The 12,769-nt window shown below is 36.9% G+C and overlaps 1 pseudogene; it reads right to left on the reverse strand.

The window, feature by feature from the left end:
* Positions 1–9,110: 9,110 nt before the first annotated feature.
* The window catches only part of LOC123583742, a 29,072-nt pseudogene continuing 25,413 nt past the window's right edge, over positions 9,111–12,769 (reverse strand).

Raw genomic sequence — 12,769 nt, forward strand, 5'->3', positions numbered from 1 at the left:
ACGGAGAAAACAAACATGGGATTGTTATGAGGATAATATGAGATTTATTTAAAACATCACTTAATATAGTGCTGAGACTGTAGCAAATACTTGGTCAGGGAGAAAGATGGAGACACGTAATATGTGTACATGGGTATATCTATAAAAATATACATGCATATTATAAATAACATTTCTGTCTATCCTACCATCCAGCTATCTTCCCTTTTACCACCCAGCCTTATTCATTTTTCAAGGTATTTTCCTTTCTTCCACACATTTTATAATCCTCATCAACAAATACATGAAGAAAACAGATGGAAAGATTCTTTTCCTCATTAGTAGTTAAAAATGCAAATTATAGCACCCTGGAAATGAGGATTTAAAAAAAAAGATAACATGAGCTGATGTGGCTAAGATAAACTAGTTCCTTACTAACAATACTTTACAATCTTTTTGTAAAGCAATATTTCAAAAGTAAGAGCCATAAATGTGCTCTTAGTCAGCATCCCTTCTCAAAAAGTATATCCAAATGTGCCAGAAGCAAAAATTTAGTGACACAATTAATATCTTCATGGGTAAACCTAAGATGGAAAAGTTTTAAAAAACAAACACCACAAATGGAAGACTATGTAATTTATGGCACAACCAAACAATGGAATGTAACAGAACAATTAAAAATGGTAATAACATATAAAACATGTAAAAACATGAAAAATATTTATGACAATGTAAATAAAAATGCTTAATAAGTTCTATATCAGGATTATGACTAGACTATGCATATGTGAAAGTTATAGCGAAAAAAATATATGAGCTTTTAATGAGGTAAAATTAGCAATTTTTGTGATGACAATTTTTTGGAATTTTTAAAAATCTTGGCATTTTTCTTTATTGAAAAGTGAAGATCAAAGTCTTACCTACTGTGCGACAGCTTCTCACTGAACTGAAATTATATGTACTTTCTTCCCTTTTTAAAAATAATACAATGCCATTTAGTTGTACTTCTTATTCTGGACTTTCCATATATTATTTTTTATTACTTCCACTGACTTCCTGCTTGTTTATTTCTTCCCAGAAAGCCTTTAAACACTTTAAGGACAGAGGTTGGGTAATTTCCATTTTACAAATAGCTCACAATATCTTGCCCTGACCCGAAATTCAGTAAAGATAAGATAAACTGAAGAGAATTGGCAACAAATATGAATGAATCACAAAAGTATTACCAATAAACTTAGATAAAACTGATTTATCAATTTGGGAGCTGGTTAACCAAACCAAAATGCTTATTAGGCACCTTCATGCAGGATAAGGATAAGGAAAGGCACTTGGGGCTTTGTTCTCTTGATCCCTTCAAGGTTCACCTTAAGTCTGGTGTCACTAATGTACTGCCTCCTGCTGCTGTTCTTTCCATCCTGGATTCTTACAGATGTGTTTATTTCCTTGATTTTCCCAAACACCATTCAGATAAGCCATTTGCATCTATGTCAGACTCACTAAAGATTTGGCAAAATAGATAACGCACACTCACACAATGGGAACTTTTGAAAATGGAAGGTTAGATACTCTGTATCAGTCACATTCTAGTCAGGAAAGCAGAAAGCACACTAGACATTTAAACAGAAAGGACTTAACAGGGAATTATCTGAACAGGCATCTGAGGTGAGCAACTGGGTATACAAATGAACAATGGCCTGGTATGTATTACAAAAGAACTCTGACCCTTGACCTCTGTAGAAGTCAGCCCAGCACGGCCAAGACTTGACCAATGAACACTAGTTTCCCTATTTTCTTTATCCACTATCCACCATTCCCCCAACTTTGGGGAGTATGTCCCAAACCAAATATGCTCTCCAAATCAATCCCATGATACCCTGCTTCTAACTAGCCTGCCTCCAAGATTCCTCATTCCAACAAGCCCCAGTCAGAGCACACCTGAAACCTTCCCCTTCTTTCACCATAAAGATTCTCCACTCTCAGTCTGCCTTGGAGTTGGTGCCAAGTGCACGTGATGGTGGTTGACTCCTTTGCTATGGAAAGCGTTGGCTAAATAGCCTTTTGTTCTCATTTTGGCGTTCTTTGTTTTTTGCCACAGTTTGGAATTTAAAAATGAGGTTACACTGAGGTAATACAAAGTTAATAAGCACTGCAAGTCACCACCACTCTTAGTGTTGAAGGAGAAAAAAGGAGATATTAGAGCCTGGAAGCTCAGACCCCACACAGTTGAGGAAGGGGTTACCATCTGGCTAATGATAGCAAATCAGGATCTTGGAGAGGGATCTTGGCTTATGGCTGGGGCTGAGCCCTCTGAGACAAGGATGCTGCCCCTCTTAGTCTGGTACATCTAAGAGGGTACAAAGAGGCTGGTCCTGGAAATGCCAGAAGATAGACACTGAAGCTGACTGATGCTATTTGAATGAAGTTCTTTGTCAGGTGGATGGTTATAGAAATAGCAAATGGCTCCAGTGACAAGAATAGCAAACAAAGAGGAAGGAGCAAGTTCCCAGCAAGTCCCCAGACTCATTGTGGTAAAAACTAACAAAGGCAGCTGACAAAAGAAAATGCTTAGATATATAGCATCTAAGCAACACCATAGCAAAGTAGAGTATAGAAAGGCAACAGAGGAGAAAGACAACCTCTTAACAGTTAACACCCTCTGTCCTTAAAAGAAGTTTAGCCACCCACACTGCCCAAAGCCATTATTAGTTAGCTTTTTCTTCCTTTGTTTTCTTCTCATTCCTTCCTGAATCATCTTTATTTTCTCCAAACTCCCAAGAAACATGACTCTTTCTTTTTTTACATTGCATTCTTCTAAACTATGCCCTGGGAGACTCACTGTTTGTACCCTAAATCTGCCAAATGGAGGCATTTTGCTTTACAAAAACCTGTTGCTCTAGAGGAAAAAAAAAAGAAAAATTATACTACTCCCTTGGGAGACAGAAGCAGCTGCCGCCAATTGGGACTTCTAAAAGCCTTTTTGTCCTTGTTTACTTTGTTATGCATGTTTCCATGATATCTGTGCATATGTGCTGGCAGATGCTAGGGTGACTGCAAACGTGAGGTTTCTAGGAAGTGGCATCTCACTGTGGGAAAATGCATGTTAACAAAGGTAGGGGCAAGAAGATTCAGTGGTAGGGGAGGGTAAAGGAATGCAGATGTGGGGAATGAGGTCAAAGTTGGGAAACTCTCAGAGTCCATACCTGCAGAAGAATGTTTTCTTCTGTTAACTTTTCAAAGTAATATAATTTGAAAAGATAATCCATGTTCATTGTAAACAACAAAACAGCTTTGTTGGTATGTAAAGATGTGAAAATCCTCCCTCATCCTCCATTATTTCCACTTCCCAGGTATATCCACATTTTATTGCTTGGTATGTATTCTTTTTTTCAATAGGTAGTCCCCTCACACTGTCTGGGGTTTAGCCACATGACTTGCTTTAGCCAATGAGATGATAGCAAATCTTATACAAGTAGGAGCTTGAAAAACGCTCCTGCATTAAGGTTTGCCCTCTCCTGCTGTTGGCAACCTTTCTACCTCATGTGAACAAGCCTAGGCTGGCTTCCTGAAGGGTGAGAGACCACATGGAGGAAGGCCTCAGTCACCCTAACCATCCCTGACTTTCCAGCAGAGGCCTGGGCATGTGAGTGAGGGCATTCTCGACCATCCATCCATCCTCAGCTAAGTGAGAACAACTTCCAAACCCATTCATTGACTCATGAGAATAGATGTTTTAAGTAACTGAGTTTTGAAATGGTTTGTTGCACATTGTAAGTTAGTTCATAAAGATGAAAAGATATAAATAGGTTTTTATTTCTGTGTATAAATATTACAGGTTTAAAAATATTTTTTATTTATAGCCACGTGAGTAACATATGGTTACATTCTTTAAAAATCCCAAGCATCCAGGGGTCCCTGGGTGGCTCAGTCAGCTAAGCATCTGACTCTTGATTTTGGCTCAGGTCATTATCTCACAGTTTGTGGGGCTCCTCTCTGACAATGCAGAGCCTGTTTGGGATTCTCTCTCTCTCTCTTTTTTCTCTCTCTCTCTACCACCCCCCCCCCTGCCCTTCCCCTACTCTCTCTCTCAAAATAAATAAACTTAAAAAAAGAAACAGAAAACATTCTCTCTCTCCCTTTGCCTCTCTCCCCTTCTCATGTGCATGCTCTCTCTCTTAAATAAAAAAAAAAATTTAATTTAAAAAATCACAAGCCTACACATAAGGTGAAAGAATCCCTTTAATCAGTAGCCACCATCCAAGTCATCAGTGGGTATGTGTTCTTCTGGATCTATACCTGCTTTGTGAATTAGAAAACAGAGATTTTACTTTCTTCACTTTTTACTTTATTCACTCAACAGTATGGCTTGGAAATATCTCCATCCCAATGAACTTAAGTCTATTCCTACACGCATGCACACACGTACCTTACTGCTTTACTACCTAAATCTTTATAATGTGAAATCTGTTAAATCAAGTTACTCTCAATTTATTCTTTTACAAAGCTGCCTTTACCTTCTCTCACATTTATTCTGTCACTTGAATTTAATATTCATCTAGTCAAGATAGATGAAATATCTTGTAGGGAATTCTGGGGGATTACACTGAATTTATTAAGTTTGAAAGACTTAAGTTTATCGTATTGCACCTCCCATTCACATATTATATTTCTCTTTTACTTAGGTCTTTTCATCACCTTCAGCAAAATTCTATAACTTTCTATATATTATTATACATTTATTTCTAGACTCCTTTATCGTTGGTTTCTATATTGTGTTTATCAGAAGAAGGATCTTTATTTTGTTTAATGCTTATTTATTATTATTTATTTTGACAGAGAGAGAGCAGGGGAGGGGGAGAGAGAGAGAGAGAGAGAGAGAGAGAGGGAGAGAGAGAGAGAGAGAGAGAATCCCAAGCAGGCTCCATGCTCAGCACAAAGCCTGATGTGGGGCTTGACCCTGTGAGATCATGACCTGAGCCAAATCAAGAGTCAGACGCTTAACCAACTGAGCCACCAGGCACCCCAGAAGGATCTTTAAGTCTATTATGTTCCACTGGTACATAGGAGAGCCCTAGATTTTTTTGTTTTTTGCGTTATCTTTTATCAGGCCACAATACTGAACTTTCTTATTCATTCTAATAGGAAAACTAAGACAATCAACTGACAAACTCTAGAGGTAATCTTATCACTTGTAAATAATGATTAATTCTTCCTTTCACTATGTATATCTCATATAATTTTTTTTTATTTTATTAGATTAGAACTCTGGTGTAGAGTATTAAAGGTGTTAGTAGGCATCTTTAGCTTCTGACTTTGATGGGAATATTTCTAGTGATTCACCATTGATCATGATATTTGCTATGGGTTGCTGGTAGAAATTTTATATCAAATTAGAGTTGTTTCTTAGTTCTCATTTTCTTGGAGTGTTTTTTTTTTTAAATAAAGAATGGGTGCTGAATATCATCAGATGCTTTTTCACTATCTATTGAGATAGTGCTTTCCTTCTTATTTATGAGCTGAATTATCATAATAAATTCTATTATTAAACTACTCTTGCATTTCTGAAATAAATACTAGTTATGTTGTATTATTTTCTAAAACACTACTATGCCTTTTTAGTAGTATTTTACTTTAGTAAAATACTGTTCACAAATGAACTTTTTCAATAGTTTTATTTTCTTATTGTCTCCTTATCTACATTTAATAATAGATTATAGTTGACAAGAGGAACAAGAGGATTCGAACTGGAAGAGTCCATTTATATGTGGATTTTTTTTGATACAGTGCTGTAAATGTATTTTCTCTTATCTTTTTTTAATGTTTCTTTTAGTTTTGAGAGAGAGAGAAAGAGAGAGTGTGTACTCACAAGCAAGCCAGGGGAGAGGCAGAGAGAGGGACAGAGGATCCGAAGCAGGCTCTGTGCTGACAGCAGAGAGTGTGATGTGGGCTCAAACCCATGAACCATGAGATCATGACCCAAGCCAAAGTTGGGTGCTTAACCGACTGAGCCACCCAGGTTCCCCTCTTTCTTATTATCTTCTTAATAACATTTTATTTTCTTTAGCTTACTTTATTGTAAGAATACAGTATATAGCATAACAAAATATGTGTTAATTGACTATTTATGTTATCTGTAAGGCTTCCTTCTGGTCAACAGTAGACTGTTCATGGTTAAAGTTTTGGACTTTCAGGGTGCCTGGGTGGCTCAGTCTGTTAAGTGCCCGACTTTGGCTCAGGTCATGATCTCGCCATTCATGAGTTTGAGCTCCCGGGTCGGGCTCTGTGCTGACAGCTTCAGATGCTGTCTCCCTCTCTCTCTGCCCATCCCCCGCTCATGCTCTGTCTATGTCTCTCAAAAATAAATTTTCAGCTGCATGTGGGGTCGGCACCTGTAACCCTCATGTTGTTCAAGGGTCAGATGTAATTCAACTCCTTTATCCTTGATGGTGTAAGAGTGGCTTATAGTTATCTCTAGGTATAAGGTACTGTGTTTGTATGTCTGTTTGTATGTGTGTGTTTTGTTCTGCCAGTGACATATCTACATTAAATTCATGCAAATTCTTCTCTCCTCATCTATCTCTCTATCCACCATCTTTCTCACTCTCCCTGTCTCTATAAATCTATCAAGTATTCATCTATATATATACTATTGCCTCCTCTGAGTAATTTTGATTTTCATCTTCTAAAATAGCTGCTGAAATTTTTATTTGTATCTTCAGTGCCTCCCTTTTTTCTTGTGTTTTTCTCGGATTTTTGAGATAGCATTTGAAAATGGTAGTGAATACTCACATAGCTCTTTATAGACAGGCACTGTTCTCAGTGTTTTTCATGTATTGACTCAATTCAATCTTCATAGCCACCTACTTCTGGTTGAACATGATAAACTATATTAGTTGGGATTGATTTGGGAAAACAAAACACCCCAGATATTTCAGCAAAGAGTACTTAGGGGATTGGTTAAACAAGTTTGGAACACTGAAAAATCAAAATGAGAACAGTGAAGTAACCTAGAGCCATATGGAAGTAATAGTGGCAAAAAGTGGCTGCCACCTATAAGTGTAGGGAAATTTATGAAAGAGTTTCAGAACCTAGAAACTCCATAGAATTGGAGGGCAGAATTCTGAGCAGGAGATGCCAGTGTAGGTCAGGTAGGCAGAGGAGGGGTCTCTTGGAGATGAGGCAGTGCCCACTGTATGGATATTGATGAGGGAGAGTGAAGAAGCTTGTTCTGGGATGCCAAAAGAAGGTAGAAGACTAGAACCAACTGCTATTTCCAGGATTACCTCCTATTGTTAGGACCCTGGTAACATTAACTACAAACAAACCAGGAAATTCCTACCCCTGCCTCTTAGTTGTGCTTTTTGTGCTCTCTGTGGGCATAACTTTATAGTTCATAAAATGACAAAGAGAAATAAGTTTACAAATTCATAGCTCCAGCTTCATAGAGAAAAATATTGTAGGATATATTTAGAGTTTAAAGAAAAAAGCTTAATAATGAGCACCAAAAATTTAAATAATTTTTCTAATGTCACACAGCCAGTAAGAATAGACCTAGTATTCAAACCTAGGCAGTCTGTTTCCAGTATCTGTGCTCTTAACCACCACACAATATTACCTCTCCAACTGTTTAAATTCCAGAAAATTACTTAATTCTATCTCACTAGTTTCTCTCGAACTATGGTCTTTCTTCTGTTCTGCCCAACTACTGGGTATTATCTCAATGATGAGAGTTTTGTTTATTTTTAAATTTTTAAAATTTTATTATGGTAAGAACACTTAACATGATGTTTATGCTCTTAAATTTCGAAGTGTACAATACAGTGTTGTTAACTATAGGCCTAATGTTTACAGTAGATCTCTAGAAGTTGTTCATTTTCTATTATTGAAACTTTATACTCACAGAATAGCAACTCCTCATTCCCCCCACCAGGCCCTGGCAACCACTATTCTACTCTCTTCTTCTCTGACTTAAACTATTCTAGGTAGCTTATATAAGTGGAATCATGAAGTGTTTGTCCTTCTGTGGCTGGATTATTCTACTCAGTATAATGTCCTCAAGGTCCATCCATGTAGTCACATATTCTTTTTTTAAGGCTAAATAATATTCCATTTTTTTCTGTATAACACCCTTTCTTTACCCATTCATCCATCAATGGGCATTTAAGTTGTTTCCACATCTGGGCTATGTGTGAATAGTGCTGCAGTAAATATGGAAGTACTAATATCTCTCGATTCTTTTTGGATAAATACACAGAAATGGGATTGCTGGATCATATGCTAATTTTATTTAATTAATTATTTGTTTATTTGTTTAGTTACTTATCCTCAAGCTAGCTAACATATAGTGTAGTCTTGGCTTCAGGAGTAGAACCCAGTGATTCATCTCTTACGTATGACACCCCATGCTCTTCCTGAAGAGTACCCTCCTTAATGCCCGTCACCCATTTAACCCATCCCCATCAACCCTCAGGTTTTATGGTTTGCCTTTCTCTCTGTTTTCATCTTATTTTTTCCTTCCCTTCCCCTATGTTCATCTATTAAGTTTCTCCACATGTGAATGAAATCAGATGATATCTGTCTTTCTCTGACTTACTTCGCTTAGCATAATAGCCTCCAGTTCCATCCACATTGTTGAAAAGGCCAAGATTTCGTTGTTTTTTGTAAGAACTTCCATAATATTTTTCATAACAGCTACACTCTTATATTCTTATCAACAGTATTCAGAGGTTCCATTTTTCCCCATATTCTTGCCAATAATGATGACAGCTTTTCTTTATATATTAGGTTAATTTTATTATGGGTCAAATATCTTCTTACATTTCTGAGGATATAAATTATACTTACCCTAAACTTCTTGTTATGATTATTCTTCTAAGTCTCTGTCCTCATGATTAAGTTACTCTTTTATTGAGGAACAACAAACTACTAGCTTTCCTCAAGTGGTCGATGACTTTTTTTAAGTAAGTCACTTTAATGGTTTTTGTTTTTTGTGTGTGTGGTTTTTTTCTACAGTAGAATAAATAGTTCTCTTGGTAATTGCAGACATATGAGGCTCTTGGGTAGTATTAAGAAACATCTCAGTAATGCTGGTTTTCCAGATTGGCGTGTAGTCTTCAATAATTGTCAGGAGTTACTTATATGAAATTGATGCCAAAATATAGGGCCACATTTATGCATCCGTTATTTTCAAGATTGCTGGTAACCTGTGGGTATAATTTCCCCCAATACTTTGCCTTCTTGTGTCCCAAGGTCCAACCTGCTCATGTTCACCTCAATGACACTCCTTTGGTAATGATACCCAAAGCTGCATATAGTGGGGATAGGACATTCTTATTTATACCAAGTATTGATAGGCAAAAGGTGCTGTTCAGTTCAGGATGAGTTACGTGCACTTTTGAAACATAAATCCATCGGCTTAATGAGTCTTTCATATTTAGGTGGTTTTTGAGTAAAGCCATTTCCAACAAAGCAGACTTTAGTAAATATCCTCTTCCACATCTTCTCCTTTCTCCTTTCTGTTCAAATAACTTAATACTTCTGTTTCTTTCCAGACAGGAATTTGGGCAGAACTTTCCTGCTCTCATTTTTTGTTTTTGTTTAATCATATTAGAAAGTATTTTAGCTCAGGACTGTTCCCCTCTGTCCAGTGGATTTGCAGGTACTGCTCCTTGTGGAGTCTTTTTTTAATCATTAGTTTGTTTTGTGCTTCTCTTTTCTTGCATCTTGGTAGTTTTCATTTGTATTTTGTCAGCATGGATTTGTTTATGGTAGAGCTTAGCATTCAAACCAATCATCATTTTTGCCTTTGAACATTTATGAGCCTCTTGACCTTCCTTCTTTCTCCTTTTCTCATGCTAATCCAAATTCAATATGTTCCTTTTGTGGCATGGTGATAACTGCCAAGCGATCAGGTGCAAAGAAGCTCTCAATTTTGGGGTCTCAGAGATGTATGAGCTGACTCCACACCAGCCACCACAGGAAGGGGACAGTTGTAAAATGACCAGTTCCAGAAAAAGTATGATGTAATTGGTAACTATTGGTGTGCTTTCATGTCTATAGCCGAAATACCTTGCTGGATTGACTGTCCACTTATGGGGAGAGGTGAGATGAATTGCTGTGGCCTGGATTGAGCAGGTTTCTTTCAGAGTAGAGAGGCTTGGGTGCAATATGGCAGCCTTCAGCATTATCCCATTTCCTTGACCCCAAATTCTTACAGCCTAATACCCTCCTACCTCCATCTCACCTGAGTCTGAAACCTCTGTGGCTGTTCTCTGGACTAAGAAGGTGGGTTATGCAGAATCTGTCCTGCTTGGTTCCCTCTTCCGATAACCGTTTGGTTACTCTTAGTACCTCTCTTGAACCCAGAGTCCACTACACTTGGTTATGAAGCTCCTTTGGGACTGCTCCTAACTTTTCTAGAAGCAAAATATGTTCTATGTCTTGGGAACTTAAATTTTTTCTCACTTCATTCTTCTCATTTCCCATTTTTCAAGAATTTTTCATGTGTTATGGTCCATTAAGAGTTTTCATTCTTGATTGACATACCAGATGTGAATTTTAAAAAGACAATACATAATCATTTGTAGAGATATTTTATGACATGGAGTAGCTAAAGTAGTGCTAAGTCTGCCATCCAGAATGAAATTTTACATCTTTTTTTTTAATGGGTTTTTTACTCTTCATAATATTTTGGAACATTTTTAATGAATCAATTAAACACACTTCCATGAAAGTAGGTACATGTTATTTTAAGGTTGCAATAGTGTTGTAGATATGAATATACCACATAGACATTCCCATTGATGACCATTTTCATTTCTTTCCAATTTTTACTGTTATAAACAATACTGAAATAGTGCATCACATACTTTTGAAATTGTCTCTATAGAATCGATTTTTCAGTGCAGATTTATAAAGTCAAAAAGATATATTCATGGGATATGGTTTTCAGAGAAAGAGATCATTCTTTCTTCTCCATGTTTTTGTTAACCCCATTTGCATTAGATCAAGGTGCTTATTGTTCTGGCTATTTCAGTCCAGGGAGTTGAGTGATGGCCCGTCATCTATAAGTATCCTCATTTAATCAGAGTAGTAGAACCAGGACAGAGATGGGTATTCAAACACACAGAGAAGCATGATGCAAAAAAGAAGCATCACCCATGGATTCCCAGAACATTAAAATGGGGCTACAATATCTGTTGATAAATAAATGACAGTGTTTTTCATTAATATGTTTACTTAGAAATATGCAGAAAAATAACATGTCCTGAAGTCAAACAACTAATTTCTAAAAATTATCAGAAGCTTTACACACACCAAGAAACATTTAATCCTTTTCAGCAAAGAGATCTTTTCTTCACATCCTAAATCCTTTTTCTCAACAGACTCAAATCCCAACATCTGTTTTCATTCCTCTTTTAAACATCTTCTTACCCATTCTGGACTTCTTTCCAACAATTAACACTTTCAAGTTCTGTTCCTTTCTCTTATCCTCATGTATAAGCTCCAAAATGTCTGTGTCAGAACAAACATCTGATAAACCTACCAGAATAACCCTGGGTACAAAAGTTATTAATCTGAGATGAACTAATTCATAACAGATGACCAAAATATCACTAGAATTTGCTAGAAATGTGCTGTGTGTGACTTGTTATTTTTTCTAGAAACTATGAGAAAGCACATGCAGGACATACAAACACACACACATACACACAGGAAAGAAGAGAAGGAAAAAAAAAAAGAAACAATTGCTTTGGCAGATGGTGTTTCAAAAGCCATGTTTCCAGTTCCACAATTGCAGAACCTTGCCATTTCTCCCATCAGAAGGTAGAGTCTAATGTTCACTCCTTGAATGTAGGTCAACATTTGTGACTGCCCAATAAACAGAATGCAAAGGAAGAAATATTGTGTGACTTTTGAGGCTAGGACACAAAAGATGATACAGCTTCCATCTGGCTCTTTCTCTGGGACACTCACTTTTGGACCTCAGCCACCAAATTTTAAGGAATCCAAGGCTCCATGAAGAAGCCACCTGTAGGTGATCTGGTTGACAGTCCTAAATCAAGTCCCAGATGAAAGCTATTATCAATTGCCAGGCATGCAAGTGAATAGCCTCCAGATGATTCCAGTCCCTAGTCTTCCTTGGTAGTATCTTCCAGATGAGGCTTCATCAATATGGATCAGAGACAAGCCATCTCTCCTGTGCCCTATTCAAGTTCCTGACACATAGAGAATCTGTAACAAATGGATGTTTTTGCCTTATTTGGGGAAATCATGGAAAAACAACCTTCACCCTTATAAAAATGGAATACTCACCTTGAGTTATTGAAATTAATAAATATTGAAGCATATATGTTTAAAACATCAGGTTTGAACAAGGCTGGACACATTCACACCCTTCCATCCACCAATGCTGGTTCTAGTGTAGAATTAATTATTTCACTAGAGATATGAATCAATATCAATGGATCTCAGATGTTTCAGGTGGGCACTTCTTCCTGTCCTTTGGTATTTTCTCTCCTGTGTAGCTGAAAATGTTTAAAATTGCAATAGATTCTCCTAATGTTTAATTGAAAATTTCCCTTCCTATGTTTTAAGGCATTGTCTCTAAGGTTCCTATCTAACATCAGCCTTGACCCTCCTATTGCATGCTGTATACTCTACTGAGATTCATTTCTCTTTCTTGGCACCTACATTCTCTGTTAGGTTGGTAGAGTTGAATGAGAATTAATAATTTATTCATTTGGAAGAAATTGATAAGTTTATTATTTAGCAAGTATATTTCAGAATGCCT

The sequence above is a fragment of the Leopardus geoffroyi genome, chromosome B3, assembly GCF_018350155.1.
Source record: "Leopardus geoffroyi isolate Oge1 chromosome B3, O.geoffroyi_Oge1_pat1.0, whole genome shotgun sequence".
Taxonomy (NCBI): Eukaryota; Metazoa; Chordata; class Mammalia; order Carnivora; family Felidae; genus Leopardus; species Leopardus geoffroyi.